The sequence below is a fragment of the Gossypium arboreum genome, chromosome 4 (assembly GCF_025698485.1).
Source record: "Gossypium arboreum isolate Shixiya-1 chromosome 4, ASM2569848v2, whole genome shotgun sequence".
NCBI classification, from domain to species: domain Eukaryota; kingdom Viridiplantae; phylum Streptophyta; class Magnoliopsida; order Malvales; family Malvaceae; genus Gossypium; species Gossypium arboreum.
This window is the reverse complement of record NC_069073.1, coordinates 72,923,304-72,950,073: the sequence shown is the minus strand read 5'-3', so window position 1 is coordinate 72,950,073 and position 26,770 is coordinate 72,923,304. Positions and strand designations below refer to the sequence as shown.

Below are 26,770 nucleotides of genomic sequence, written 5' to 3'. Positions count from 1 at the left end.
AACAATTCGGTAAATTCTTTAAATTATTAAAAAAATTACATATTAACTTACCGTTTATTGAAGCTCTTTCGCAGATGCCAAAAGCAATGAAATTTTTAAAGGAGCTCTTGGCTAATAAATGAAAGTTAAATGATGCATCGTATGTGGAATTAAACGCAGTTTGCTCAGCCATTGTACAAAATAAGCTACCCAACAAGTTGAAATATCCAAGGAGTTTTGCGATTCCTTGCTTAATTGGTAGTTTAAATGTTAACAATGCTTTGGCTGATTCAGGGGCAATCATTAATTTCATGCCTTATAAAATGTTTAAACAACTTGGTCTTAGGAAACCCAAACAAACTAGGATGAGCATTCAATTGGCAAATAAAACAGTTAGATTTCCTAGGGGTATTATTGAATACGTGCTTGTCAAAATTGATAAATTTATATTCCCAATTGATTTTGTTGTTCTAGAAATGGAAGAAGATAGTGACGTGCCTTTGATTTTAGGATGACCCTTTTTAGTAACTACTAGGACTATAATTGATATTGGCACAGGAAAACTAATACTTCATATAGGAGATGACACGATTACTCTCCAACCTCATGATTCGATTAAATTATCTAGTAAGCAAGATGGCTATACAAGTTCTATTAATATAAATAACATTATGGCTCAAACTTCCTTTTAGGAAACCCCTAGGACGAACGTGATGGACAAACATTCTAGTCCATGTGACAAAAACAGAACGAGTCATGAGAACGAAGACTACAAATCGATGAACTAGACGAATGGCAAACACATGTCAAGGAGAAACCAAAAGCACACGATGAATCAAAGCAACACCACGACAAGCGTAGGGATGAAACAACGCAATTTAAGGTCGGGGAAAAAGTATTGTTAAATGAAAAGGACCCCCGAATTGCTACTTTAGAGCACAACACAAACGGAGAAATTCCCATCATGGTACTGAAAACCTTCCCACATGGTACAATCGAGGTAACACATACTGAATTCGAAACTTTAAAGGTAAATAATACTCGACTCAGACCTTATTTTGATAAAATTGATAGTAGAGGTGAGGAGTTTCAACTCCTCAATCTATTGTGACAACACGAAATTAAGGTAAGTCAAGCTTAGACTTTAAATAAGTGCTTCTCGGGAGGCAACCCGAGCACTAACCCCACTAACTAGCTCATTTTAACTATTTTTCATATTTTTTTATGCAATAACAGTGACCCATACGGCTTGGACACACGGACGTGTCCATGACCTTGTGGAAACAGGGCTAAAAACCCCAAGTATCGAGCCACACGGTCATATATTCGATTCACACAGTCGTACGACACAGCTGTGTGAAAATTGGAGCAAAATTTTTAAATTTTTAACAAGTTAGAGAGGTACACGGAAAAGGCACACGGCCATGTGTTCGGACACACGGGCGTGTGGGATACCACACGAGCGTGGGAGAAGCGAACAACGAAGAAAATGGTCGTGCGACACAGCCGTGTGAACCACACGGCCTAGACACAGGGGCGTGTTCCCAAGCCGTGTGACGATTGGACATTCAATTTTTGCGACAAACACAAGCTAAAATCGAGCCACACGGGCATGTGACACAATCGTGTGGCCCAACACGGGGCCTTAACACGACTGTGCCCGTATTTTAACCCTAGGCCCTATTTCATTTTTTTATTTTTATTTTTTCGTTTTCTCTCTTGTCTTCTTCCCCAATCCTTACCGCCTCAACCCCCCTCTCTCACCGTTCGGTCACCGGTATTTCCCTCAGAGCACAGCCTTCATTAAGACCCCCTCCTTAGCCCCAAACGAAACTCCCCTCACCCTCTTTCCCCACCACTACCACTGAGTCACCAACCTCCTGCTGCCACTTTGACAGATTTATCTAAGCGACTCACTCGCTTTGAGGAGTAGTGGTTTCAGCGGTTCAGCAGCATCGATGGCACTCTTCGACAGATTTTCCACTACCTCCACATCTCTCCTTCAGCACCTTCGACCTACGAGGCATCTGATGATGAGGACCTTTGAGTCCCTTTATTTTACTATTATTTTATTTTTATTACAATTCTATTTTGTCTCTTATTTATTTTTGAAGACTTATGTTTTTTATTTTTATTTTGAACTATGTTTATCTTTATAATTATTATTAAGTGATCCCTCAATTCTCTCCCACAGTGGTGTTTATTTTCTTATTAGTACCTCAGAATCATGTCTTTCATTCGGCTTTCTCTACAATTCTTGCTTTCGCTCTTCCAAGGATTTTATCTAAAAATTCAGGGCAGTCTCGCTTCTCTCTCTCTTTTATGATATTATGCTTCTATTGCTATTATCTATCTTTGTACATTGAGGACAATGCACATCTTAAGTGTGGGGATGTTATTTATGTGATTATCAGAAAATCCCTGAATTTTTATCTTGTTCTCAAATAATTTTCTCATATCATTATTAGAGTAAATTCTGATTGGTTTATGATTTTTATTGATATGTTTTCAATTAAATCATAGGTAACTGTGCATTGATTGTTTAAACTTTAAGACATTAGAGAATCAAGCATGATAAGTTGACTTTTGAGAAGTAAAATTGCTAGGTTGCTTCCCTGAATCGAGGTATGATCTTGAAGTTTTGAATTTGCAGGATTGACATCAAATACCCATAAATTTCGTGAGATTTTGAGCCTTTCAGAGCATATATCTTTCTTGCTCACTGATTGTTTTTATGAGTATGTCAACATTGATTTGCTATTCTAAAACTTGCATCGATTATACATGTCGAGACCACACCTTTGATTTGATATACTAAAATGATAAAGGCACTTAGGTTTTAACCCATTTACCCCATAAAAAGCCTACCCACATAAGTGACCCCTAGTGAACCCCTTTGAGCCTAAACTATTATTTCTCGATTTTCCCCTTAATATTAACCCACAACTTAACCCTTTTTAATTTATTAAGAATTTCTCCCTTTTTATTGATTCCCTTTTTATCGAGATTTAATTTGATTAGTTACCTAATTATGTTCATTCATTCCAATTGCTGAATTATTTCTTATTATGTATTTTCCATTATTGTTCTTATTCTTAAAAAAAACGTATATTCATTCAAATTAGATATTTTTCTAAAAAACTTGGATAAGTTATCATATTAAGAGAAAAGCTCCCTTTATTAGTTTTGGTTAGTGTTAATTCTGGCACTTGTTTGTAATTCAGTGATTAGCTTTATTTTTCTAAGTTTGGTAATTTATTAAATTAATCTTGATATTAACCCACCTTTTCAGCCTTTATCCACACCTTTAACCCAAGCCCCATTATAACCCTGTTAAAGAACTTTTGATTTGTGTATCATTTCATTATAGTGGGGAAGATTTGATATTCCTGCAAGCCTCTGGTAATAACTTTTCATGTTTGACTATTGAGTGCTTAATTATTGAACCTTAAACACTTTGAGTGATTTGAGTGAATCATTAGTGAGGATGTCAACCTTGTTAATTTGAAATTAAAGGTGATTACTTAGATAAAGGGGGATACCTATGATTTTATGATTGAAATACTCAATTTGGATTATTTGAAACTTTAATGTTCTTATAGTTAAGCTTTTAACGTATGATTACTTGTGGATTATTTTGAACATTATTGATGAGAATTATAAGTTGAGAATGATTTATTTTATTTGTGAGTTGAGGATTTTGCTTGAGGACAAGCAAATGCTTAAGTGTGGGGATATTTGATAAACCATAATATATACATATTTTTACCCCATGCTTGGCATATTTATGGATGATTTTTCCTTGGTTTCATTGAATTTGATGCTCCTAATCCTTTAATTTCATGTTTTATACTCAGGAAAGCTTACAAACAAATTGGGCATAAATCAGTGTTTCACACGGCCTAGGCACTTCCACACGGGTGATCCACACGTCCGTGTATGTCACACGGGTAGACCACATGCCCGTGTGTCATGGCCGTGTTGACATTTATCCAAGTCAGAATTACACACGGCCTGAGCACCTTCACACTGGCGTGGCACACGGCTGTGTCCCTGTTGAGCCCAAGTCTAGTTCTACTCGAAAAAGGCTAATTTTGGGTTATTTTGGGCATTCAAAAGTCTATAAAAAACCCTAGAAGAGGATTAGGGAGGAGACACAGAGTTGAAGGCAAAAAATACTCAAGGACAGCCATCGGAATCATCTCGGAGGCAGGATCTACATCAAGGCTGAAGATCTCCATCCAATTTCCTAGAAGTCTTTGGGTTTCTTTATGTTTTGTTGTTTTCCAAACTTTGAGATGTTTTCCATTATTATTATGAACTAAACTCCCTAAATACCTAAGGGAGATAAAACCTAAGATGGATCTTATTATTATTTAAGTTATATGATACATACTTTGTTCTTATTCTTAATTGTGAATTTAACTCTTGCTTTAATATTCCAGGATAGTAATTCAGGTTTTTGATGTGCTTATTCAGTGGAGAAAAAGTCCTTGTTTAAGAGTAGATCATTCATAATTAAGCGGAGTTGCATGCAATCCTAGAGATAGGACGACATAAATCTGTCGGATTAGAGTCAAATCTAATAAGGGAATCCATAGATCAAGTTAATGCGATAATATGGGTTTTAATTAGAAAGAGATCTCAATTAATCAACCTAGAGTCAGTTGTTTTTTGTCTCAAGAGAGATATTAACATAAATCAGGGATTTCTACGGATTAAGTCAAGTGAATAAATCGTCTAACTCAAAGGTAATAAGTGAAGTCTAGGTGAATTCTTCCTTGGGTATTGTCTTCTCCATCGGTTTTCTAAAAAGTATTCTCCAACTTTAATCTCTGTCGTAATCTTATTTAATTAGATAATTAGTTTTAAATAAAACATTTGCTTAATTTTTAGGCCAGATAATATAAAGATAGTAATTACTAGTACTTTTAGTCCTCATGGATACGATATTTCCGGTCTCACCATAACTATACTACTGTTCAATAGGTGTGCTTGCCTTAAGTTAAACTTTTAATTAGTTTCACGGCCATCACCATCCCAAACTAACCAACCCTCTATCCAACCGTTCTCTAATATTAGTCTCTGGTAAGTTCACCATTTCCCAAGTGAACCAAGGTCTCGAAAAATCTCCATCCACCAAATTGCATTCCTCTAGCACTTGTCTAAAGTTTTCCATTCGCCTTTCATCCCTTGGGATACCTTCTTTTTTTTCATATGAATATAATATCTCATTAAAATCACCACAAATAATCTGGGGCATATCACAATTTCTTTTTAGGCGTCGAATCAAATCCCAACTTCCCTCTTTCTGTGTCTTACATCCGAGGCTCTATAAAAACCAGTAAATATCCACATCGAACTATCATCACCTTCTTTGATAATGGCATCAATATGATTTTTAGAAAAACTCTTAATGCTAACCATATCATTGCCATTCCATGCGAAACTAAGCCCCCTTCGAGAACTTTTCGCCTAAACATCAATTCCATTTATAAATCCATATTTTCTACGCACCTTTTCCATATGCCCACCATCTAATTTTGTCACCATGAAGATGACAACTTTTAAGGATTAATAGACTTCAACATGAATTGAAACCTTCGAATTATCTACATACTCCCTAATCCGCAGATATTTCAATATAGAATTTTTATTGTACCCGGTCAACTTGCCCATTAGCAGCCACCAGTCCTTGTTGAATGTGAGCATTATTTTGCTAAACAATAATTCCTTGTGAATTAGATAACTTAGAAACATTAGGAACTAATACATTTATTTTGGGCATTTTCTTCCTTTCGACATTCACTATTGGATTCTTTTCAAGATCATGCTTCGTATTAATTCTACCCATTCCAATAGAGGATCCAATTGGATTCAAATAAGGAATAATTTGGGATCCCTCAAAATTAAACCAAAAAATCAGGTTAATATGATTCCTCGGATTGTTCCCCCAATCATTCCTTGAATTACTCCCTTAAAAAATACACAAATGTTAAAACTTAAAACAAACTTCCAAATCTAATGCTTCCAAGTTCCAACAGTTTGAAAGAGCTAAAAGCAGAAACTTATCTCATAAGTTGACATAACAGAGGTCACTCTATAAACACAATCAATCTTATAATCATTTATAGCAAATAATGAATTCTGGCAAAGGGAAAAGTAGAACTAAACACAAATTAACCAACCCTCAAACTTGGTTTTTAATTTCCCTTACACATCTTAGACTTTTACTTTGATGAATTAGGCATTAGGTAAAAAAAATATACCTACACCTTGTCCACCATTAATGATTATTATGGATCAAAGAACGTTTCAAAGTTGAGGTACCTAATTGAAGAAAGTAAAAGTAAATAGTGCACATGTAACATAAAAAATAACCTTTTGAAGCTCAATCTTTATAGTACTTAGGCATTGTGCATCTTTAGCAATGCATGGTAGAACATGCCAATGAGTTGATTATCTTGGGTTAAGAACAACAACAAAAACAAAAGGTTGTCAATAACTAGAAAGGAAGCTTCAAATTATTGTATATACACATGTATGTAACTTGGAGTTTACTATTGACCTTCCAAGCATACCACATAGTTACAATATTTAAAATCTAAGGAAAAATGTTCATCAATACTAACCAATAGGTGCAAAGATATTCACATATTGCATCTATTATATTTTAGGGTCATTTGCATTTTCTGCTCATAGTATCAAGAATAACAATTTTTTTCTTTATATCTGCTTTTTATATGTATGCATATGTGTATATATATACATATATATGTCTTTGGCTGAATGTCTTAATTAATCATCATACATAAGTCATAACTGCTATTAGTTAATATTACAAGTTAAAATAAGAAACAATATACAAAAACTGATAAATACCTAAGCAAGCATTAGTAGTGCATCACGAACTTTATCCTTGCTAATAATAAGTTCGTAGTGCAAAGTAGGCAATCTAGCAGGAGTGAGAGATGTAGGGGAGTAGGTGGTGGAAAGCATTGATGCATTGGAGTGCCATAAAGACGTTGTAGATTTAGGGGTGGATGAAGAGCAAAAGAAGTTGGAGATGATGTAGAAATAGGTGGCATCATCAAAGAGGATAATAATAAGGAATGATACAAAAAATTAAGAAGGCTTAACAAGATTGGTTACTTGGTTGTTGCTACTTACTAAATTGAGCAAAGGTGGAGTAGAAAGAGGAAAGGGTGACACTGATGGAGTGAGGGTTGTAGTGGAGATGACAAGTAGTGTGTGAGAGTGTAGAGGGGTGGATAAGATAAAATGGTAAGGTTGTATTGGTTTTGTACCATTTGTAGCATTAGTTCCAGGATTCATAACAACCTAAAGTTAGTGAACCAAATAAGTTTGAAATCAGTCATTAGCCAAAAGGTGAGTGTCAGTAGTAGTCTTACACTAAAGAAGTTAACAAATAATGAATCTTTAGGAGTATTAGTAGCAGGAGAGGCAGTTTGAGGTGGCTCTAAGGGACCTTTAATTGCTGATATGCCAGGAACTGTTTCTAGTTCCTCAAATTCACTACATTATAGTATGATACAAGCTTAGTGAACACAGAACCATAAGAAAACAAAGATATTAATATTGGCTAATCATGACATTACAAATTTACCCATGTGACTTAGCATGTCATACAAGTTTTATCTATTGAATTAGATTTTGGAAGAACCTTTAACCCTACAGATGAGGCCAGTTTAGACTCATTGTCATAACAATAATTTTTTCAGATAAACTTCTTCTCCCACTCACCTATTTTAAGAATATATGTGACCCTTCAAACCGGGCCTAGATGTTACAGCCCAAACCAAATGATTACATAGGCCATAGAAATAGAGAAAACCTTGAGTTGAAAAAAATGGATCTAATCTTTGAAAAGGCACTTTAATATTCCCTTTTTATACATTGTAGTAAAAATATTACTTCGAAGGAAGCCTTACTTATTATTGTAAAAAATTGTTTTAATCATAAAAAAAATATTTGATTAATTGAGTTTGCAGGAAGCAAATTTTATTAAGAAAACCATTAAAATGTTTAATCCATAAAAATAATCCATGCAAAAACATTCAATGTTTATAGTTTTAAAAACAAAATATCTCATGCCACAGTTTAATAATTTTCCAAAAAATAAAATCCAAAATATAATAAAAAAGCTTATAAAAGTCCCAAATCATCTTAAAAATCCATAACCAAGAAACTATTATTTCGAGAGCTTCTTTGGTGACCGATTCTGAGTCCTAGTTACAAGGATTACCTTAGACACACGAGTAGTATGGGTGAGCTATAAAAGGCTCAGTGTGAGATCGAAACAAAATATATACACAAACAATATGACATACATTTCAACACATCGAATAACATATCCAAAATAATATGTATACAATTTTCACAGAAATCAATATTACATATAAAAAAAATCAAGGCATGCTTTTGTAACAATACACATTTTGAAGAATTTCCTACCCATCTCCGCTACACACCAATATCGAGTTCCCCAGAACTCGTCCATCCAATAACACACCATTTGCTGACAAACCACTATTGAAAACGATCACATAGCACATTGTGGACAAGCCACCATATAAATGACAAGAATAACCACATGGCACATTGTTGACAAGCCACCACATAATTATCGATAAACAACCACATAATTGTAGATAAACTGCCACATATCTTCATCCTTTTAGGAATCCCACCCCATGTAACACCCCTAACTCGTGACCGACGCCGGTGTCGGACACGAGGGGTTAACGGCCAAATCCTCTCAAGATACCAACCAATTTGACATTACCAGTCAGGCTGGAAAACTGCATCACCGTCGCCTTAAAAATCATATCTCGAGTTTCAAAACTCAGAAACTGGTTTCGTAAATTTTCCCTGAATTTAGATTCAAATACCCATCCATGGATTTATTTTTAGAATTTTTGGTCAGGCCAATTGGTACAGTTTATTAGTTAAAGTCACCCATGTTACAGGGATTGACTGCTCTGACCTTCGCGCGTTACAACTTTAATATCTCTCTGTACATGGCTTTAATACTGGTGCCGTTTGTTTCTAATGAAACTAGACTCAAAATGGAATCTGTACATATAAGGCATGACTCCTAATTCTTTCTGGATAATTTATGGTAAATTTTCAAAGTTACGACAGGGGACCCAGAAACTGTTCTGGCCCTGTCTCACGAGAACTTTAATATTTCTCAGTATACTGCTCATATGGTCGTTTTGTTTTGTCCATATAAAAATAGATTCATCAAGGTTCAATTCCATAATTTACTCACTATTTAATTCTACTTCTACTATTTTTAGTGATTTTTCAATCTCATCTCACTGCTGCTGTCCGCAACAGTTACTGCAGTAAACTATGCCAATTTCATGAATCTTTCCTTGGCCTTAATCATCCATCATACATGACACAAATTATGGCCACCTTATCAAAATTAGAGTTTCTAAGACTCGTGGCTATAGGTTCTAGCATCCCACTCGACGACCACATAGGCCATTTTCACATGGCTTAAAGTTTACAACCCACAATTCGACAAAATATAATAGCCTATACATGCCAAATGTTCTTCAACAACAAAAACAATACCACAAGATTTCAGCCGGTGTGATGACTTCAACGACAGTCCCGATCACGCAAACAATACGAGTCCGAGAGACCTAAAATGGGTGACAAGAAAAACCGAGTGAGTTTACAACTCAGAAGTCATAAGCATTCATCAATCCACCGATAAAGTTACTACAACATGTACAACAAACGAGGCTAGGTACTCATCCATATCGAATCTATACCATAATACCTCGGACCTTTCGGTCCAATCTCGTACCAAATCATACATCCACATTTCATATTTTACACAACAAGATAATCAAGCATTTTACACATTAACTCATTTTCCAGCACAACCATACAATTTCAATCATCACATAGATTTAAGGCTTATCAAATTCAACCCCAAGCATGAACGTATTCTCTATTCGTCATGAGCTCGAGGTACTTACGATCCGCTGTCCATACTCAATTCAATGGAGACACACCCTCCATATATATAGAGTACGCACACAGTGCTTACTACTCGATTTCGCACACTTAGTGCCACGTAATTTAAGCCCGCACACACAAGTGCCATACCCTTCGAGCTCGCACACCCAAAGTCAGTATTTTTCCAGCTTGCACACATAGTGTCATATTTTTCCAGCATGCACACTTAGTGCCTTATATTTCCAGCACGCACACTTAGTGCCATATATTTCCAGCACGCACACTTAGTGCCGATCTCATCACCGTACACACGTATTGCCAAGACACTTAGTGCCGAAAGCAAACTTTCTACACATTTCACTATTTCTTTTACATTCAACAAATGTCATCACTCCATACACATACATTTTCATTTATATATATATATCATCCCATTAAACACAATTGCATAAATTTTACAATCATTTAAGCAATATCAAATACGTGCTTAATGACTTACCTTGTGTTCGGTAATTAATTCCAAGTCGGCTACTCGATGATCTTGATTTCCCTTGTTGGACGCTCTCCTTTAGGATCTTGAGCTTAAACAAATAAATTAGCTCATTCAACCGCTTTGGTACATATATTGGTATCCACATTTTAATGATCTTATGACATACGGAACGACATGGTAAAATTTTTATCTTACTACCTTACGTTCTTAGCTATTCGGCTAATAGCCTTATGCAATTACCATACTATCAATAATCCAATCATATTCATTACTCAAGTATAGTATTTTCACATTCGGCAATAGTATTACATACAATAGCCGATTCTTCTTACTTTGTATTTATGCATCTATTTGATCATTAGTTTAGTTCAAACACCCATACACCAAGATTTATCAAGTTTAGCATGAAACATAACCTTAATCCTCAATGACCACTATGGCCGAAAATCCTAGTCAACCCAAAATCACAATTTCTAACACATAATTGTTCATAACACAATTAAAGCATCCTCTCCATTCCAACACTTCAAGACACATACATTTCCCACAAATCTCCAACTTTACATTCGGCCTTAGTGTACATACACAAGCCAATTTTTTTTTTCTTCCTATCATCCAACTTAACTATATGAATATTTAACTAGCTCACACTTCACCCATCCACAATCACTCATTTAACACAAAGAAAATAATCAACTCCTTCACTATCTACCATGGCGAATACTTCATGCACCACCCAAATCCAAAATTTTAACATGGGCTAGTTAAAGAACTTAGTAATCAACTTACTTTAAGCTGAAATTTCAAAATCTAACATGAATTACTAACCTTGTTTTGAGCTTAAAGTTGACCGAAATCTCCCCTTCCCCTTTCTTTCTTCAATTCGCTAAGAGATAACCAAAGGAAATGAAGCTCTTTTTTTTCTTTCTTTGCTCCATTCACTGCAAGGGGGGCAACCACACACACACACATTTTTTTTTGTTTATCTTCCTACAACCTTAATATTTTATCAATTTTGACATCAACCATTAACAAAACATGTTTATGACATGTTTTCTTTTGCCCATCATCCTTGTCATGGTCGGCCACTAGGCTATCTTTAGGAAATTTGACATGCAAATCCTCATTTTAACAACATGCATTATTAGGCCACTTTGCATTTGCCTAGCACATTTCTAAATTTTCTCACACAAGTCCTTTCTAGTGAAATTCACCTTTATAACACTAAATCAAATCATCAAAAATGTCACACACAATTTAACACATATCATAGGCATCACAATAAATTTTAAATTATTTTTATGCCTCGGTTTTGTGGTCCCGAAACCACATCCCGTCTAGGGTCAATTTTGGGCTGTCACAACTCTCCCCCACTTAAGAAATTTTCGTCCCCGAAAATCTTACCGGTAAATAGGCTCGGGTATCGCTCTTTCATAGAGTCCTCAAGTTCCCAAGTGGCTTCTTCAATTCCGTGTTTATGCCACAACACCTTCACTAACGGGATTTTCTTATTGCGCAACTCTTTTACTTCACGCATCATAATGCGAACCGGTTCCTCTTCATAGCTCAAATTAGGCTGAATCTCAATCTCAGATGGAGCAATTACGTGCGATGGATCAGACCTATATCGTCGAAGCATCGAGACATGAAAAACATTGTGAATCTTTTCGAGCTCAGGGGGCAAAATCAAATGATACGCGACTGGACCGACTCGTTCGGATATCTCATATGGCCCGATGAACCTCGGGCTCAATTTGCCCTTACGGCCAAATCTAAGCACTTTCTTCCAGGTTGAGACTTTGAGAAATACCTTGTCTCCAACCTGATATTCAATATCTTTTCTTTTCAAATCCGCATACGACTTTTGGCGATCCGGCGACTTTCAAACTTTCACGAATTACTCGAACTTTTTGCTCGGCATCCTTAACCAAATCAACCTCAAGATTTTTCCTTCACTAAGTTCAGTCCAGAATAATGGGGTACGGCATTTGCGACCGTATAAAGCCTCGTAAGGCGCCATCTTGATACTTGATTGAAAGCTATTGTTGTAAGCGAATTCAACCAAAGGTAAATACCGTTCCCATGCACCACTAAACTCAAGGATGCAACATCTCAACATATCCTCGAGTACTTGAATTATCCGTTCGGATTGACCATCGGTTTGGGGGTGAAAAGCAGTGCTAAAATGCAGCTTGGTACCCAAAGCCTCTTGCAATTTCTTCCAAAATCACGATGTAAATCTTGGGTCTCTATCCGACACGATAGAAATAGGCACCCATGCAATCGAATAATTTGGGAGACGTATAATTACGCCAATTTATCAGCGAAAAATCGGTCGGACAGAATAAAATGAGCAGACTTGGTCGGTTTATCAACAATGACCCAGATCGCATCCTTCTTACTCACCGACAATGGCGGTCCGGATACAAAGTCCATGGTGACTCGATCCCATTTCCACTTGGGTATCGTGATCGGTGAAGTAATCCGATGGCACTTGATGTTCCGCTTTCACTTGTTGACATATCGACACCTTGAAACAAATTTAGAAATGTCTCGTTTCATCCGGGCCACCAAAATTGGCATTTCAAATCGTTGTACATCTTCGTACTCCCGGGTGGATTGCCATTCGGCTACAATGGGCTTCATTTAGAATTATCGAAATAAGTTTCAATTCTTTGGAACACAGACGACTTGAACCTCAAACAATTGTCATCATCAATTTGAAACTCGATTCCTTGTTCGAACACACTCACCCGTTTACAAGCAACTCCTCATCAACTTTCGAGCTTCCGAATTTGATGAGCCAACAATGGTTTGGCCTTTAATTCGCTACTAACACATTGTCGGGTAGAATAGACAAGTGTACATTCATCGTCGTAAAAGCAAGCAGTGATTTCGACTTAAGGCATCCGCAACCACATTAGCCTTTCCGGATGATAATCAATGACGAGTTCATAATCTTTTAACAACTCGAGCCATCGTCTTTGTCGCAGATTTAAGTCTCTCGAGTCATCAAATATTTGAGACTTTTGTGATCCGAATACACATGGCACTTCTCACCAAATAAGTAATGTCGCCATATCTTTAAGGCGAATACGATGGCGACCAATTCGAGATCATGGGTTGGATAATTTTTCTCATGTGGCTTTAATTGTCTCGACGCGATAGGCCACAACTCGACCTTCTTGCATCAATACGCAACCTAACCCAAGTAGGGAGGCATCACTATAGATGACAAACTCTTTGCCGATTCGGGCGTACTAGAACTGGAGCTTTCGTCAAATGGGTTTTCAATTGGTCGAAACTTTTCTGACACTTTTCCGTCCATTCAAATTTGACATCTTTCTGAAGCAGTTTTGTCATGGGTGTGGCTATCATCGAGAATCCTTTTACAAACCGTCGGTAGTAACCAAGCAAGCCCCAAAAGCTCCTAACTTCGGTAACATTCCTTGGAGGTTTCCAATTGACTATGGCCGAAATTTTGTTCGGGTCCACCCTGACACCGATGCGGACACCACGTGCCCCAAAAAGCTAACCTCTTTCAACCAAAATTCACATTTACTGAACTTTGCGTATAACTGCTTATCTCGTAAGATTTGCAACACTAGCTTTAGGTGTTCAGCATGTTCAGTTTCATCTCTCGAATAGACCAAAATGTCATCGATAAATACAATTACGAACCGATCCAAGTATGGCCTGAAATTTCTATTCATTAAATCCATAAACACCGCAGGGGCATTAGTGAGCCCAAACGGCATCACCAAGAATTCGTAGTGACCGTACCTTGTTCTAAAAGCGGTTTTGGGTATGTCCGATTCTTGGACCCTCAACTGATAGTATCCCGACCTCAAATCTATCTTTGAAAACACCGAGGCTCCCTTTAATTGATCAAACAAATCGTCAATTCGTGGCAACGGATATTTATTCTTTATCGTCACTTTATTGAGTTGACGGTAGTCGATGCACAACCTCATGCTTCCGTCCTTCTTTTTCACAAACAATACTGGTGCGCCCCATGGAGAAAAACTCGGTCGAGCGAAACCTCTATCCGTCAATTCTTGCAATTGAACCTTCAATTCCTTTAACTCCGTTAATGCCATACGATACGGAGCTATTGAGATCGGCGTAGTGCCGGTACAACCGATGCGAATTCCACTTCTCGAACCGGTGGCAATCCGGTAACTCCTCCGGAAAAACATCGAATACTCACAAACCATCGATACCGATTCCGGTTTCTTTTCCGTCTCTTTACTCTCCAACACATACGCAAGGTATGTTTCACACCCTTTTCACATATCTCCGGCGGTCATAGAAGATATTATCGCGGCACTCCTTTTAAATCGAAGAGACTCGACTCGGACTACCTCATTATTTGCACTCCTCAAATCAATGGTTTTCCTTTTGCGATCCACCACCTTGCATCATGTACTGTCACCAATCCATACCAAGAATAACATCGAATTCATCAAATGGTAGAAGCATCGGATCGGTAGGAAAGCAGATTCTCGAATTATTAGGGGCATCTCTTGCACACTTTATCAACGAGTACGTATTGACCCAAAGGGTTTGACACTCGAATTACGAACTCGAGAGACTCAACGGTAGAGTCTTCTTGGATGCTAATGTTTCACATACATATGAATGAGTAGAGCGGGGTCAATCAATGCAATCACACTAGTATCAAAGAGAGTAAAAGTACCGGTGATAACGTCGGGGAGGATACCTCCTCTCGTGCGCGGATGGCATATGCTCTAGCAGAGCTCGGGTCTCAGATCGAGCAGTCGTATCGGTGGCTCCCCTCGATTACCACCCCTACCTCCTGAAACCCTCGGGGTCTACCTCTAGCTGTCGCCCACTAGATCTCGCACCTTGCATCTTATTCTTCTCATCTAGCTCGTGCAATCCCTAATGAAGTGGTCCTTGAACCACATCCGTAATGAGCCAGGTTAACAGACTTACCCCAACATTCACCTAGGTGTCGTCTTCCACATTGGGGACATTCAGGTCTCTCTTGACGATTATTGCCCACACTAGCTACCGATGTAGCTCGGGAGTCCGTCAATGGTCGGGCTCTAATGGAAATTCTGCGATCGTCCTCGACTTCTTCGGTGTCCTCCCGAACCTCTTTACTGATCGAGAACGGAGCTTTACTCGTTGATCTTTTACGGTAATCTCTTGCTTCAAATTCAGCCTTCTTCTTCTCCTTCCCAAGTTCTTCCGCCTTGCGTGCTCGTTCGACTAGTGTCACGAACTCCTTTATCTCCAAAATTCCCACTAGTAACTTTAACTCCTCATTCAATCCTTCAAATCTTTTGCACATAGCAACCTCATCAGCCACACACTCCCGAGCATACCGACTAAGTCTTACGAACTCATGTTCAGATTCGAGATCTGATCATACGGCCTTGCTTGAGTTCCGGGAACTCCTTACGCTTCGATCGATGAACCGTTGACTAATATATTTCTTCCGAAATTCGTTTGAAAGAAATCCCAAGTAACTTGTTCCTTTGGGACTATGGAAATCAAGGTCCTCCACCAATAGTAGGTGAGTCTCGCAACAAAGATATAGCACACTTAAGACATTCATCGGTGTGCATGACAGTTCATCAAACACTCTAATGGTGTTATCAAGCGAACTTCGGCCCTTTCGGCATCGTCGGTAACTATGGCCTTAAACTCCTCGGCCCCACGCTTCCTAATCAAGTCCACGGTGGTTTACTCAGCCTCACAGGATCGATGAATCGATGGCATCACGGGCTCTTGGGGTGGATTATTTAAATTCGGGAATGGTTGGACACCGGATTGGTTCGGGCATATTGCGCGACCCACTCATTCATCATGGTGAAGAAGGCTTGTTTCGCCCCTTCATTTTGATTATTCGCGGATGACTGAGGCTCAACAGGCGGTGTCCCTTGCGCAGGGGCAGCCACTACACTTTCAACGTCATTCGCCAAGGGTCTCTCTATCCCGGGTTCCATCGCTAATCAAAACAAAAATTTCAACCGTCAGAAGTCATCACATTATTAAGCACTAACAATTTGGCATGTATAGCTAGACTCACACGCTCTATGGTAGTCCTAGAACCGACTAAACCATAGCTCTGATACCAATAAAATTGTAACACCCCTAACTCGTGACCGACGCCAGTGTCGGACACGAGGGGTTAACGGCCAAATCCTCTCAAGATACCAACCAATTTGACATTACCAGTCGGGCTGGAAAACTGCATCACCGTCGCCTTAAAAATCATATCTCGAGTTTCAAAACTCAGAAACTGGTTTCGTAAATTTTCCCTGAATTTAGACTCACATACGCATCCATAGATTTATTTTTAGAATTTTTGGTCAGGCCAATTGGTACAGTTTATTAGTTAAAGTCACCCATGTTACAGGGATCGACTGCTCTGACCTTCGCGTGTTACAACTTGAATATCTCTCTGTACAGGGCTTTAATACTGGTTCTGTTTGTTTCTAATGAAACTAGACTAAAAATGAAATCTGTACATATAAGGCATGACTCCTAATTCTTTCTGGATAATTTATGGTAAATTTTCAAAGTCGCGACAGGGGACCCAGAAACCGTTCTGGCCCTGTCTCACGAGAACTTTAATATTTCTCAGTATACTGCTCATATGGTCGTTTCGTTTTGTCCATATAAAAATAGATTCATCAAGGTTCAGTTCCATAATTTACTCACTATTTAATTCTACTTCTACTATTTTTAGTGATTTTTCAATCTCATCTCACTGCTGCTGTCCGCAACAGTTACTGCAGTAGACTATGCCAATTTCATGAATCTTTCCTTGGCCTTAATCATCCATCATACATGACACAAATTATGGCCACCTTATCAAAATTAGAGTTTCTAAGACTCGTGGCTATAGGTTCTAGCATCCCACTCGACGACCACATAGGCCATTTTCACATGGCTTAAAGTTTACAACCCACAATTCGACAAAATATAATAGCCTATACATGCCAAATGTTCTTCAACAACAAAAACAATACCACAAGATTTCAGCTGGTGTGATGACTTCAACGACGGTCCCGATCACGCAAACAATACGAGTCCGAGAGACCTAAAATGGATGACAAGAAAAACACCGAGTGAGTTTACAACTCAGTAAGTCATAAGCATTCATCAATCCACTGATAAAGTTACTACAACATGTACAACAAACGAGGCTAGGTACTCATCCATATCGAATCTATACCATAATACCTCGGACCTTTCGGTCCAATCTCGTACCAAATCATACATCCACATTTCATATTTTACACAACAAGATAATCAAGCATTTTACACATTAACTCATTTTCCAGCACAACCATACAATTTCAATCATCACATAGATTTAAGGCTTATCAAATTCAACCCCAAGCATGAACGTATTCTCTATTCGTCATGAGCTCGAGGTACTTACCCGATCCGCTGTCCATACTCAATTCAATGGAGACACACCTCCATATATATAGAGTACGCACACAGTGCTTACTACTCGATTTCGCACACTTAGTGCCACGTAATTTAAGCCCGCACACACAGTGCCATACCCTCCGAGCTCGCACACCCAAAGGTCGTATTTTTCCAGCTTGCACACATAGTGTCATATTTTTCCAGCATGCACACTTAGTGCCTTATATTTCCAGCACGCACACTTAGTGCCATATATTTCCAGCACGCACACTTAGTGCCGATCTCAATCACCGTACACACGTATTGTTCAAGACACTTAGTGCCGAAAGCAAACTTTCTACACATTTCACTATTTCTTTTACATTCAACAAATGTCATCACTCCATACACATACATTTTCATTTATATATATATATCATCCCATTAAACACAATTGCATAAATTTTACAATCATTTAAGCAATATCAAATACGTGCTTAATGACTTACCTTGTGTTCGTAATTAATTCCAAGTCGGCTACTCGATGATCTTCGATTTCCCCTTGTTGGACGCCTCTCCTTTAGGATCTTGAGCTTAAACAAATAAATTAGCTCATTCAACTGCTTTGGTACATATATTGGTATCCACATTTTAATGATCTTATGACATACGGAACGACATGGTAAAATTTTTATCTTACTACCTTACGTTCTTAGCTATTCGGCTAATAGCCTTATGCAATTACCATACTATCAATAATCCAATCATATTCATTACTCAAGTATAGTATTTTCACATTCGCAATAGTATTACATACAATAGCCGATTCTTCTTACTTTGTATTTATGCATCTATTTGATCATTAGTTTAGTTCAAACACCCATACACCAAGATTTATCAAGTTTAGCATGAAACATAACCTTAATCCTCAATGACCACTATGGCGAAAATCCTAGTCAACCCAAAATCACAATTTCTAACACATAATTGTTCATAACACAATTAAAGCATCCTCTCCATTCCAACACTTCAAGACACATACATTTCCCACAAATCTCCAACTTTACATTCGGCCTTAGTGTACATACACAAGCGATTTTTTTTCTTCCTATCATCCAACCTAACTATATGAATATTTAACTAGCTCACACTTCACCCATCCACAATCACTCATTTAACACAAAGAAAATAATCAACTCCCTTCACTATCTACCATGGCCGAATACTTCATGCACCACCCAAATCCAAAATTTTAACATGGGCTAGTTAAAGAACTTAGTAATCAACTTACATTAAGCTGAAATTTCAAAATCTAACATGAATTACTAACCTTGTTTTGAGCTTAAAGTTGACCGAAATCTCCCTCCCCTTTCTTTCTTCAATTCGCTAAGAGAGAACCAAAGGAAATGAAGCTCTTTTTTTTTCTTTCTTTGCTCCATTCACGGCAAGGGGGGCAACACACACACACACACATTTTTTTTTGTTTCTCTTCCTACAACCTTAATATTTTATCAATTTTGACATCAACCATTAACAAAACATGTTTATGACATGTTTTCTTTTGCCCATCATCCTTGTCATGGCCGGCCACTAGGCTATCTTTAGGAAATTTGACATGCAAATCCTCATTTTCACAACATGCATTATTAGGCCACTTTGCATTTGCCTAGCACATTTCTAAATTTTCTCACACAAGTCCTTTCTAGTGAAATTCACCTTTATAACACTAAATCAAATCATCAAAAATGTCACACACAATTTAACACATATCATAGGCATCACAATAAATTTTAAATTATTTTTATGCCTCGGTTTTGTGGTCCCGAAACCACATCCCGTCTAGGGTCAATTTTGGGCTGTCACACCCCATGCATATGATATGGTCATTTTCTCATTTTAATCAATTCACATTAACATGTTGTAAACATGTTTTACACATAGGATTAAATATCACATGGTTATATTCATATTCTCATATTTACATAACGGAATCATAACAATAACACATAAGCCATACATTATATGTCATCAGAATGAGATCTACACATATATTAATACCACAAAGATGCAATTTGCACAAACATCACAATCAAATAATAACATCACATCACATAATATACTTTTTAATAACAACGAAAAAAGTCACTTGGGTTTCTCATTGATGGGGTTGTCAACCCTCTTTATAAGTATTTAGTGTAGCCACTTATAAAAAATTATTAACATACTAATATAATAAAAATAAACACTCATCACATAACATAAGTTAAAGATCCCACACCTTTTTGTAGATCTAAACCGTACACTCCCTTTGTAGAAGTCTCACTTGAATCTAGTCCCAATCACAAATCTAATCACATGAATATCTTTTTTTAGTCACAATGTAATGAAAAAATAAGTCCTTTAATATAAGATCTAATGCAGGAAATCTCATTAATACTTTCCCTTAATTCAAACGCTCAGATCTGTTACTCTCACGATGCCATACAATTGGTTTCTCAAAGGATTGTTATTCGGTCCTTCATAACACATGGAGATTGAAAGTTAATCTCAAGAAAACAATTATAGTTGAGTCATTTTTTGAGAAAGAGGAAAAAAAAATAAAGAAAGACGATGATTCCATCACTTTGCATAACTTACACTACTAAATAGCACAACAAAGTCGGAGATGAATCCTGGAGAAACATTTAGAAGTTTAATGATCTATAAGGGATCATGTGATCGGTGAGATATATACACAAGTGGAGTGAAAAAAAATTAAATAATGAGTCAATTTGAAGAAAAAAGTGAAATAAATTGGAAAGGAGAGGAAAAGAGGAGAAAAACCCAAAACCCAGTGACAATTGACGTCGACGATAGTGACGGTGGCAATGGTAGTGGTCTAGCGGTAGTTCATGGTGGCGACGAAAGATGGTGATCGGAGGAGAAGAATGAGAGAAGAAGGGTATGGACGGTGGTGAGGTGGTGGTGCAACTAAGGCTCACAGCGGAGGAATTGAAGCAAAGATGAAGAGAAATGGTGGTGGTTGCCAAAAAGAGAGAAAATGGTAGAGGAAAAGAGAAGAAAAGAGAATATGGGAGGAAATGAGGGTGGTGAACGGTTTAGGAGGCTTTTGGGGTGGTCAAAACCTTTGTTTTGGCAAGAAAATAATGAAAGGAATGAGAAAGAACAAATGAGCAGAAAAGGGGATGTGTCTCACAACTTATGGCAAGTTTGACTTGTTAAAATAGGAAAGCAATCCTCCACATAAGACAACAAGGGGGTGGATGATTTGCATTTATTGTTCACATGGGAATTGTGCCAAAAATAGAAAATTAAAACAAGGGAGTAAAGGGATTCGAACTAGGGACCTCTAGGATAGTTAATGAGCTTCCTACCACTCAGCCACAACACTTCCTTGTTTTCACAATTGCGTAATTAATTTAAAATATAGGAGATTATAATATCACTCTTGTATAATCAATTGAAAAGTGGGATGTGACAATATACTTCCAATTTGTAACTCCATGCCATTACTGTCCTCTACTCTCCAGTTCTTGCTTCATATACTCCTAACTCCCTACTTACTATTTTCTTAACCTGCTACAACATTTGGTACCCTAGAGTCCACTCTATAGTCCCACACTCCAACTCTTTATCACCTTAATCCTTGGTTGCAATGCTACCTCATGTCATGCCCGAAGTTCTACACGTGCAGTATGGACAATTTGCAAGACATTATTTTGTTCAATATAACATATAGTGCTAAAAGCATCAGGCATGAAGGGTTAAACAAAAATAGATATCCTATGAGCTGCATGGCAAATTTAATAGTTAACTATGTTCCAAGGCTTCAGAAAAACAACAACTTATAGATGATTCAAAAAAGTCATTACCTTTTGCTTGAAGATACTTTTGGCTTTGCAGGGAATTTTGAATATGCATGAAGTATTTTGTGAATATAACAAATACGACGTTAGAGTTCAAACCTCCAAAAGGAACAAACATGGAAGTTCTATTAGTGAAATCATCTCTAACAAAAGTATACTTACGTAAGTTTTAACAGATTACTTTCATGGCATTTCATAAATTAAAAAAGTTTTAAAATCGCTCTAATGAAGAGGAACCTCTATTTTAGATATTACCAAAGTTTGTCAAATTACACATAACATACCATTATGCATATCATCAAGTCACAACTCTCAAATTGATAGTTTGTGGAGCTATTATCTATTCAACATATTAAAGTTCATTGACCTCACTTATCTATAATTTTGTTACCAAATTTGTGAAACAAAAAAAAAAAATTCAATCAACCAGAAGAGTATTGTCAAATAAAAATCCATCAAGTGAATGCCTTCAACAACTAAACCCTTCCTTTTGGGGGAGAATAATGATAATGAATAAAGCATAGCATATACAATATAGAAAAAATCTAACCTCGGTGTTTGAATTCATTTCAGGTAACTATTCTCAAAGTCAATTATTAAAAGTCTGTAAAATTTGAAAAAAGAAAAAAGAAAAAGAAAAGAACTAAAATAGAAAGAAAGATGCTATACCTACTAAAAAGGTTTGCAACATCCTCACATTCACGCGAATTATAGAACCAAATGCCATTAACTTCCTGCGCTGCATTTCGGTACAACAAGTATGGAACTTGAACCTCATACTCAAAATCTCCTAGTAAATTCTCCACTAAATTATTTGTTTGTTAAAACTAGCTTTAGTATTAAATAAGGCAAAAGAAAAAAGTCCGTGATCTTTCATTAAGATTAAGAACTTTGACCTGTATTATGCCGATTCATTACAATGAACTGAAACCGCGGTTGCATATTCCTAAAAAATTAAGGAAACAGTCAGAAATCATTACTACAATTTAACCAATTTCCTAGGTTAATTACTTGCTTCAAACAAGCTAATGCTTAAAAAAAAGGCTCAAGCACATTAACTGATTTTACCTTTTAACGACAAAGAGAGATCCTTCAACATTTTTTTGACTCTAAAAAATAAAATAAAAAACGAGAATTATTTAAAACACAGATGTCATAACGTTGCCTACATAAGAGTAAAAGGGCCTAGTAAGCCACCTATCGTCACAAACTAATTAGAGTTAGGTTGGTTAGCCACTTATCATCTAAAAGTCTAGAATTAATACTATAGAAAAATCTAAAAAGTCTAGACTCGATCTCATCACCAAATTTCGGGTTTGGGGGTACGGTTACGTGTGGGGAAGGTTATAGCACCCCCACAACGCCTATCCGGGGATAGTACTACGGGGTCTTAGAAGCTAGGTTTTTTCCATTTACGCATATTAATATCTTAATTTAGGCTAAAATCTTATTGAAATCTTAAATAAAAACTCTAAAGAAAATGCCTCTGATTTACTTGTAACTCGATTAAGATATGTTCACCAAACTTATCTAATTTGAAACTTAAATTAGAGATTTTTACTTTTAACGGGAACTCTAAAGGATTCCTAAATAATTGTAATAAAATACCTTCAATTCCTAAAATTAATTCTATTTTAAAATTCTAAAAAAAAGCTAGAAATTACCAATGAATTAAGAGAAATATTAAAAGACATCTACAACTTGTTCAATCTTTTATTATTTTTATTTTTAAAAGATTTAATTGATAATGTTGAATCTATCAAGATCTTATGAAAGTATCCTATGTCGGGTTTATAATTTATTTTACTTTAAAATTCTTGATGTAAAATTTAAATTGTTAAAAATCCTAAAATAATATATTTTAAATAATATTTATTTGCTTTCTTAAAAGATTCTAAAATAAAATACTTAGAAAGACTTACTCATGAATTACAATTCACCTACAAAAATATTTAGCTTTAATCTTGAATAAAGTCCTAAAGAATATTTACATATTAATTTAAGATTTTAAAGAGGAATCCTATACGATATTTAAAATTAGTTTAAAACCCTAAAAAATCTTACATATTATTTATAATTTTTCTAGGGTAAATGATAAATAAGATCTTAAAGACTAACCTGGATTCAAATGTAAAAATCTTATGGTTTCATTAAAATGTAACACCTACTTAACTAACTTCATGTCAACAATTATAGGATGGAAAAATGACCTAAGGTTCCTCTTTTAAAACGAATAATAATAAAATATGAAAATTAATTAAATTGGCTAGAGTTAATGAAAAGTTAAAACTCTTTCAAAATGGCAATTAATAAAAGGAAAACTTAAATAAATGAAATAAATAAGACTTTTACATGATGATGATAATAATAACAATAATACACCTTATTCATAATAAAATAAAAGAATCAAAGTAACATAAACAAATAATATTAAAATATATGTTAAGGAGAATGTGTAAAAAATATATAAATAGACATGAAAATAAATAAAGATGAAATAAGTATAAATAAAAATTATACAAGTGTGAATAAATATAAAACATTAAAATAAAATGCATAATTGACATTAAATATATAAGGTAATGAAAGGTAAGATATAAGTGTAAATAAATTATTAAAGATGGAAACAAAATGACATAACTTGATTTTTGGGCTAAAAGATAAAAAATGTGGAAGGCAGAGGACTGATGTAGCAATTAATTTACTTTTAATTTTTAAATTTCGGATTAAATCGAAGGTTTGAATAAATAAAAGGGTTAGCGGTGTAAATAGGCCAGAGAGTGAGGGCGATGCTACAAAAAAAGGGTATTTTTGTGAATTTAAAAAATAAGGGGTGAGAATAAATTACTCATTTTTGGCACCTATAAATGGAAAAAAAGTATTCATTCTTTCATTTTTAACCTCATTTAAAAAAAAAAAACTCTTCCTCTTTCTATGTTGGCCATAACTCCACCAACAGAGAGCCCAACAACTCTCCAGCCTTCGGTGGTAGAGCTACCATTTTTTTTTTGTAAAATTAAAATCTTCTTAAAAAAATCACTGCTTTTCTTAAAAATTCAAGCTTTATTTCAAAATAGTTGAAAAAAATCAAAATTTTATTTTAAAATTTTAAACTTTTCCTTTAAATGAATAAAAACATATTTTTATTTTTAAAATCTAAACTTTCTATTTTAAAAAAAATTACTATTTTTCTTAAAAATAAAGCTTTATTTCAAATAGTTGAAAGAAATCGAAACTTTGTTTTAAAAATTTAAACTTTTCCTTTAATATGACTAAATCTAAACTATCTTCTTTTTAAAAAAAAATCAAAACTTTTACTAAGATCAAACTTTTTTTTTAAAAAAAAAACCTAATAAAGGGGAAAGAGAAAAAAAAGCGATTTTTGGGGCTCCTAGGGGAGGAGGACCGACAGTTCGGTGACATCCCCTTCATTAGAGCCCAAAACACGATCCCTCATGATATGTATATGGCAAAAAAAAAAAAAGGAAAAAAAAGAAATATAATGCTTATTGTTTTTTTTTTTACTTTTTTTTTAAGAACGAAATATGAAAAACCTCTTCTTTCTTTATTTTCTTTAATTTCATTTCATGTATATATGCTACTTTTCAGTCTTGTTTATTTATAAAAAAAAAAAAAAAAAAGACAATACTAACATTTAATTATAATAATAGTATCATAATTTGGGCCCTTGATAGGCCCAAAAAAATAAAAAATAAAAGAAAAACAAAAATATCTAATTGGGCTCAGACAAAAATAGTGTCCACAACAAAGGAGAGTGAGGATATAAAACTGAAAAGTGAAAAACTTGAAAATTCTAAACTAGACTAGAAACGAAAAATTAAGATTCCAAAGATTGAAAAGGAGAGTTGTGACAAAGCGAACCCATTGATTACTATCGATGTTGAATTCGTAGAAGGTAACGTGAGCGGCAGTTATCAAAGTCTCTTCAAGGATCGATTCGTTGGAGAACGGTGAGATTGAGTATCTTCGTGGTTTGTTGATCGATATTAGGCATCAATTTTCTAGTCTCAGACATTTTCTGATTGGATTAATTTGAAAACCTAAACCCCAACTTCAATTGTTTTGATGATCTCCCGGGAAATTTAATTTTCCTTTTTGATAGCTTAACGTTAAATGATAATTGGAGTCCCTAGATAGTCTGCAGTTAGCAGTTTCCTTCCTTTTTAGATTCTAAATGACTAAAATAACCTTTTTCCCTCTAAAATGTTACACATGCAAAAAGAAAAAGTAAAATGGTAAATTGCGTCCGTAGCTACCTATTACTAACTTTATTTTTTAATTATAAAATGATAGTTGAATTTATTAATTTTGTCTTCTTTTTTTTTTTTTTTTAAAATTCGTTTTTGTTAAATGACTAAGGATAAAAGATGGCATGGTTGTTAATGCATTATGCACACTTTTTTTATTTCCTCGTAATATCCGCTTGTTTTTTTTTTATTATTTCATATTTTAAAAAAAATTTAAACTTTAAATTAATTTTTAGAGTTTCAAAATATTTCTTTGATTTGAGGCGCTCAAGCTAGCACATTATTGGGAGCTAATCAAATTGTGCTAAAAATGGATATTATTGTTGCAACAACACAAGTGAACGTACAGGAGTTGGATCGTACTTGCAATGCAATAGCAAAGGTTTCCAAGATGTTGTTGCAATTGGATTGGATAGTTAAAATTCGTCATGTTTACAAAAAGGGTAATAAGGTAGTAGACACACTAGCGACTCTTGCTTTTTCACCACACTAGTATTTACATGTTTTCAAAGCCTCCGGATGAGGTTACCTTAATGGTGTTAGTACATTATTAGCATGTTTGGTTGGTTGTAATAACCACTCAGTTCCAAGTCTATTTTGAGTGTTACAGTATTTTGTTAGTTTGGTTGGTCGAATGTTATTCAATAGAATAACTCATTATAGGACTATTCCTCAAAGCCTTTGAATAGTCATTTTTTTTACTTCATCCTCTGTCGAAACCATTTTTTTGAAAAACGGGAATCGACTTTTTAAGATAAAAGTTTAGAGTC

General features: G+C 35.6%; 1 long non-coding RNA gene and 1 pseudogene across 1 annotated transcript; both read right to left on the bottom strand.

Moving 5' to 3' along the window:
* Positions 1 to 6,386: 6,386 nt before the first annotated feature.
* On the bottom strand, positions 6,387 to 25,882 carry LOC108458892 (mRNA-decapping enzyme-like protein; annotated as a pseudogene).
* LOC128291840 (uncharacterized) lies at positions 20,175 to 21,054 on the bottom strand. Its single transcript, XR_008281775.1, has 3 exons — positions 20,690 to 21,054; positions 20,504 to 20,538; positions 20,175 to 20,382 (listed from the first exon to the last, which is right to left on the bottom strand). It is a non-coding gene; the product is annotated as an uncharacterized LOC128291840 (long non-coding RNA).
* Positions 25,883 to 26,770: the final 888 nt, after the last annotated feature.